Source organism: Orbicella franksi, chromosome 8 (assembly GCF_964199315.1).
Source record: "Orbicella franksi chromosome 8, jaOrbFran1.1, whole genome shotgun sequence".
NCBI classification, from domain to species: domain Eukaryota; kingdom Metazoa; phylum Cnidaria; class Anthozoa; order Scleractinia; family Merulinidae; genus Orbicella; species Orbicella franksi.
Window position 1 is genome coordinate 3,055,853 of NC_138152.1, and position 6,927 is coordinate 3,062,779.

At 41.2% G+C, this 6,927-nt stretch overlaps 1 protein-coding gene and 1 pseudogene across 2 annotated transcripts in view; both read left to right on the forward strand.

The window, feature by feature from the left end:
- Positions 1–6,927, forward strand: part of LOC145494095 (uromodulin-like) — a 262,517-nt gene that overhangs the window by 118,584 nt on the left and 137,006 nt on the right. The window lies entirely within an intron of this gene.
- Positions 91–6,462, forward strand: LOC145496011 (cyclic GMP-AMP synthase-like receptor 3 pseudogene; annotated as a pseudogene). The gene is made up of 2 exons (XR_014050511.1): positions 91–936; positions 2,468–6,462. The product of XR_014050511.1 is annotated as a cyclic GMP-AMP synthase-like receptor 3 pseudogene (transcript).

Genomic DNA, 6,927 nt, shown 5'->3' on the forward strand with positions numbered 1-6,927 from the left:
GCTGCTCTTATACATCATTTAAGTAAAATCTCAGAAAGACCAATAGTTTTATAGTTCGAATTTTGGTGACGTCATGTGAAAACCAGCTATTGTCACTTTATTTATAATCTTTTGAGCTTCAATCATTCTGGTATTAACGCATGTTGAAGAAAAGTTTATTTCCCGTTCAGTCACTTCCTGTTATTTCTATATACATGTGCTCGCAGAGTTCTTTTATGTGCATTATCCAAAATAGACTGAATTGCAGTTCGTTGAAAGACTACTTAAAAAGCGTCCACCGCGATTGAGCACCCCGGCCCCTATTGACCGAAATTTATAATTTAGTGCTGGGCGCCTATTCGAGGAAATACGGTATCTGTCTTTTATGAATGATAGGCGCACCATGAAGATCAGTCAATATTTTGATGTTTTACCACTTTAGATTCTGATGTTTTGGTCTTAACTAGGTTATTCCTGTAAATATAACCCCCGGGTTACGTTCGACGCCCCAAGGACTTTGTATGGCATCCAGAAGTTCACAATTTAAAACAATAATAGCTAAATGCAAAAAGATCTTAGTCCCGGTTTCTGCCCGTGCACTATTTTTGTTTTGTGGAAACCATCTTCAGAGTACAGAGCATTTTCAATACCCAGTCTACCTAGGCACTTTCTTTACTCCCTCTCCCTATCGATATTTAGATAACCAGTACCAAGGCGCAAACTAAAGAAATGTGTATCGACAATCACATGATCCCAGTGATCTGCTTTTGATGACAGACAATATATTTTCTAGAATTGCTAACTAACCGGAAGACCTCCTACTGTGGCAGACGCTTGGCCTTTTTTGACTGGCTGATTTTGAATAAGACGTTTATAACCGGTTCGAGCTTGCATCTTTCACAGTTCGCTTCCTTCGAGAGTCGGCTTCAACGGAGTATTCTTGACTCAGCAAATCAGGTAAGTCCTCATCAAACGCAACCCTTTTAAATATCAAACACGAACACCTACTCATGATGAGTAATGTCTTAGCTCTCGAAATAACAATTGCATTTCCAAACAGCACAAAAGATAAAGTTGGGTGATGCATGACTGCATGGTTAGTTTATGCTTAATTTGCATTGTATAGCACTGTAAAGAGCTCTCAGAGGCTTCGGGAGCTGTTCTTCTGCGTTAATTTTTTCCAATTTCTTCGCACACAGACTTCTATATGTTGTAAAGTTCAGCGTACAGAGACATGCAACTACATGAACTAAGAAGGACAGTTTATTACTAAACTTATGTCAGTATGGGTTTGCAAGCGTGAATTTGCTGTCTTGTTTGTGGTTCACTTGGTTTTCATATGATTATGAAGTTGCGTAAGACATGAAAATGTTCTTATTTGACAGGAAATGTAACTCCTTGAGGTTATCCTCGAAATTCTCAATAGTGACTGAATTGTTACTTATCCAAAACTTTATTGGCCATGTTGCTTACTGTTGTCAAAAATCTACGCTCGATAAAAACAGCTAAAGTGAGACAAATCGTTGCACCTAAACTCAGTATTCCCTTTGTCAAAAAGTAATATTAGTGGTGAATTTTTGAACAAGGAATTATTTGTAAAAGGTAGATAACAGAGATGTTTCGCATAACTCCGCTAAAAAACACACCTTCTAACTATGCAAATTACTAACAATGAAAGACTGTTTCTTGTCATCAATTCAACCTCTCAGACAATGTGGATTATCAATGAATGGAAATCCAAACAATCTTCGTGACTTTATGACACCGATTATATTTTGAATTTACATATTTTTTTCTTCTATAAATTTACACAGTTGTTTCTGTCTGATGAACGGATTCGGGGTTAAGAGTAGCTCTAGTGCTGCTTGTTTCCCTTTTACGTTTAGATGAGATATAGTCAATTATGTATCATTAAACAGTACGACATGTTGCTGGGCCAAAAAAAAAAAGTACAAAGTTCTAGAACGACGGGCTGAAACCATCGGGGCTGGCGCCAAATGATACCGATCGCCCGGTATGTCTTCAAATGTTTAACGGTGTGCTCTATAATTATAATAATTCGGCATTTCCACATTTTACGATTAAATCTTCGGTGGTGTCTGGGCATATAAGCATTGAATGGCAAAGATATCAGTGACGTCACCTATTGTTATTAATATGCCAACCAGAGACCTATTAGCTGGTGAAACAAAGAGTTCTTTTGTTTAACGTTTTGAGCATTTAAAAAATAAAAACAATGTTTGTAAAATATGGAAATAGATTTGGAGTTGGAGTTTGCTTTCGCATTGCTTACAACTTTGCGGGAACGTCCTTTGAAAGCATTCATATGTTGGGAAAAATAATGAGACTAAATTTCGATTGGATGGTTTTGTTTGCTTCGTTTGTAAAATAAACTTGATGCAAGATACCATTGGGGAGGCGTTGGCCGCAACAGCACCAATTGTGGAACTTGCATCTGATTACCAAATAACACTATTCCTCTTTGCAGATTGCAGATTATGTGGGCTTTGGAGGGAGCAATACAAGAGCAGGGTGCGCATCTGACGGGAGTACTTCGTGATTTTTCCGAGAAGAATGTGAAGATTTCAGAGGCAGACAAGACCCGCTCAAAGAAACTGGTGAAGGACTACATTAAAGGCCACATCATGGAGTACTGTGGAAGGAACTCTCCGCTTCCAATCCACGGATTAGAGCATACAGGAAGCGTTTACGAGAGGCTGAAAACGGAAGCTTTGGATGAAGTAGATTTTATGGTTGTGGTGAAAACAGCGAACCCAGGTCGTCCAGGATCACGGAGTGATCTCGGGATTACTGTTGAACAAACTGGTGAGCCTGGTTACGTGCGTTTTAAAGTCAGGGAAGGCTCTAATCTTCACTCGTATGCCAGTCATGAAGGGTACATCAGTCCAGAGCGGTTTCGAGGTCGCTGGCTGCATAGTCTTGTTTCTCGTGCAGCAAAGGACTTCAATGACTGCTCTTCAAGTTCTGACGTCCGTTTGCATGTGCGCCAGCACGGTCCCGCCGTACAGCTAGATATTACGGAGAAGAAAACCTGGGCGAAGCTGTTGTCGGTGGATCTAGTCCCCAGCTTGGAAACTGATGCTGGTGAACGTTTTGTTCCAAAGCCTAACAAGTCGCTTACCATTCGCCATCCCGACCTTCTTTGGAGACAATCGTTTTCACTGGCGGAAAAAGCCACGTTGAAAAACATGGACAAGAATGACCAAGGCTGCAGGCACGAGCTCTTTAGAATCGTGAAAACCTTAGTTCAGAAGGAGCCCACGTCGTTCGGGGCACTGAATTCGTACCACTTGAAGACCGCTTTCATGCATTATATAAAACAAAACCCTGGCAATTGGGCTGACCAGCACTCTCTTGGGCATCACTTTGTTGGATATCTCGGAGAGCTGAAGAAGAATCTGGACGAGGGAAATCTTCAACACTTCTGGATTCGTGGCGTAAACCTGCTCGAACAGGATGGCATCGAACCAACAGTTACCAAGCAAATGGCAAACCGTTTGAAAAATATCCTAGAAAGGGAACCCAAAGGAAATCCAACTTCAGTCTCGAGAAATGCGAGAATGCAAACCGAAAGTCGTCAAATTCTCCCTCGTTTAAGAATTCCGCCAATCGTAGATCGAGCGCAGCTGATAGAACGCATTCCACTGTCCAATATAAGGCGATATGATGCATGCGATAGCATGGAAACTGCTGACTGCTACCAGTTTTCTCGCTTTAGGATGTTCGAAGACTCTGATTCGTTTGATTACGGTACGCAAAATCCTATCACACGTGCCCTTAAGTGTCTGTTTAAGTTTCTTTTCAAGTTATTGTTGGGGTCAGTTCTCTTGGGGTTTTCGTTATTAATCTATATATCTTGGTTAGCAGGTGTAGGGTTGTTGATTATCTTAACTTGGTTCGGATTGTCTCAGATTGACTAGGATTTACTTAGCAGTTTTGGACAAAAGCGTGAAGCCTCGGCCTACAACAAGGCTCAACTATTCTTCTAGCGAACTATGCAGTACCCATTATTTTAGTTATTACCCTTTCTGTGTACCTTAGGTTTCTATTTACCAAATCGAAATATTGCATCAGGGCACTGAGTTAACAAATCTTCTCTAGTACAGGCTTAAAAATATCCAAGGAGTTCATGTATATAGTTCTAAGCCTCTTGCCTTCGACTGATCTCGATCGACGTGTTCCCAGTCAAGTCAAGTCAAATTTGTTATACGCTGTTTACAACCATTTCTTAGAAAAGATAACTTAATGATCGTGAGTACACGATAGCATTTGTACGATTTGTGGACGGTGAGTTACAGTGGCCGAAGAAGCAAAAGCATGTTCGAATAGATAGACGATCCAAGATGTTTTGCAATGACAATAGCAATGGCAATGGCAATGGCAGTGGCAATGACAATAAAGGCAATTGCAATTGCAATTGCAATGGTAATGACAATGGCAATGATTATGGCAATTAAATGATAATGATAATAGTGACAATAAGACCGATAGCTTTGGATGGAAAGACGAGTAACTCCAAAGCTATTCTAACCGGCTAGAAGAAACACTTGTAATTTTTTTAAATAGTAAAATATTCTAACAGTGATCTCTGCTGCCTTGAATCAAACATAAATTTACCAGTAACTGCCAGTAAGCTATAAGCTCAAGCATGATTAAATAAGTCACCGTAATATTTATTTTGGGGTGGCAACAAATTTCTTTTGATGTGTTCGCTGTCTAGGCCCAGTTCAGACGTCGTGCTTCTGCCGTGCCGAACTTAATTGCAATTTGGTTGGATTATGGCACGGCAGAAAAACAACTCTGATTCAGACGTCGTGCCAGAGTCGAACAAATTCAGAATTTACTGATTCCTCGTAACAATTCTTCTCCTAACTCCCCGTGGCAACGCAATCCCGCCACAATACATTAATGTTACTTATGAATTTTGTTTGGCGCGACAGAAGCATAACGTTTGAATCGCTGCCATGCCAGAGTCGTGTAGCATAGCAGAGCTTGTCGACCTTAATTGCTTGTCGAGCTTGATTCAAAAGTTTGATTCAGACGCCGTGCTTCTGCCGGGCTTTGGTCGAACTTAATTCCTGAATTCAGTTCGGCACGGCAGAAGCACGACGTCTGAACTGGACCTAGGACGGTAAAGCGTAAATTGGAACTTAACGAACCGAATAGGAAAGAAAAAAGTTTTCATACAAACGCGAGAAAAGAAATGGACGCTCGGCGACGGCTTTAGGCCCTGTTTACATGGGGGCAGGGTGCCCCGGCTAACCCTGCTACTCAACTAAGGTTAGTAATTTTGTAATTTCATATTGACTAAATACAAAGCTTTGGCTTGGAGTTTTGGCAGTGGCAACGTTTATATTCTATTGTAGTAGGCTTTGCGTCAGCTTCAAAGTTGCTGGTACTTTGGGCGCTGATATTTAAACATGAAACTCAGACGTTTCGGAACTATTGTCCCTTCATCGGAGAGAATGGTCCTTAAGCGAAAACGCGCGTTATGATAGTCAAATTTCGCTCAGAGCGCGCTCTGCCAGAATTCAAACGAAATTCATTCCGCTGTGTCGTAGAGTTGGGCATGTAAATATGAGACGGCCCTCCGCGCGGCGTCTTTCATGGTGTTACGGTATCTTGTTCGTGCCACGGACACCATGCTCTCCCGGACACAGAGCAGAAGTCATGAGAAATGTTTAGCCATGGGCCATGGCAGCTTGCCGTGAACAACAAAGGCGTATTGTCAAAATCGTCGTTTAGGAAGATTAAAACGAACGAAATCAATGAGCGTGCAGGAAAATTGCTTACCACGAGATACGGAACACTCGAATGGGGGCGAAATAAATTGACGTCTCTTTGGCTTCGAAGCTAGCAATCTTTTTCAAACTCGCAATGCCAATTTCAAATACTCCATTTCAGTTTCTTTGGAGACCGGCCAATGAAATCGACCATACAGGTCAGTTTTCAGAACTCCCGGTTTTTCCTAGAAACCTTGAACCCAATTTTAGGAATATTTTCGTATGCTGGCCACAGTCTGCTGACAAAACGTAAACAACAGGCGAGATTAAATGGTTTATGCTTCGCAGGAAACACAGCTAACAAGCACGAATAAGGCGAAAATCGAAACTGTCAACAAGTTGACTGTATTTTGCTTTGTCGTCACTGACGAAGGCGTCTCGGCATCTCCTTAACAGTTCATTAATTTGTAGTTCAACGGAAGGTGAACTGTAAAATTACTACGTACCGACTATTTTTATTGTCACAAGTATCCTTCGCGTAAATACTGGTCTGTTAAGTTGACATACGAATTAATACCATTTCTTTCGTCTAGTCCTTTTTAAATTTTTTAGCCACTTCTTTTCTCTGGGACAGCCGAAAAATACGGCCAGCGACATTACAAGAAACCCAAACAAATTGACTCAGTCGAAATAGACTTTTTCTACGTTTCTTTTAGTGTTTGTTATTGAAATAGTAACTTTCCACCACGAAAACTCGAGACGTACAGTTAAAGAACTGTCAGACTACTTTATCTTTGTTGTGAGCATTTCTGCTATCATATTATAATAACTTATCAAAGCCACATTTGACCATGTAAGAATCAAAAGATCTTTAGTTTCGGTGAATGTAAATGCCATGGCCGTAAAATTTCGAAATTAAAGGATTGTCTCGAAACGTAGTTCGAATGGAAAAACTGAAAGTATGTGTGCTTACCATTTCCATCAAGCACTTTTGCTTGCCATCGGGCTGGCAAGACTGCTGTTAGTCTGTTTTTCTCTCGAAATTCAGTAGGGGTTACTAGGCGAGACGCTTTGGCTAAAGGGGAATGGGACGAGACATCCCCAATCGGCCATACCGCCCTTGTCCCACCCTCTTCCCTACACAGCCAACGCCATACCGCCCTTTTGCGTTCGCGATGACTAAATACTCGTCCTAGTGACCCTT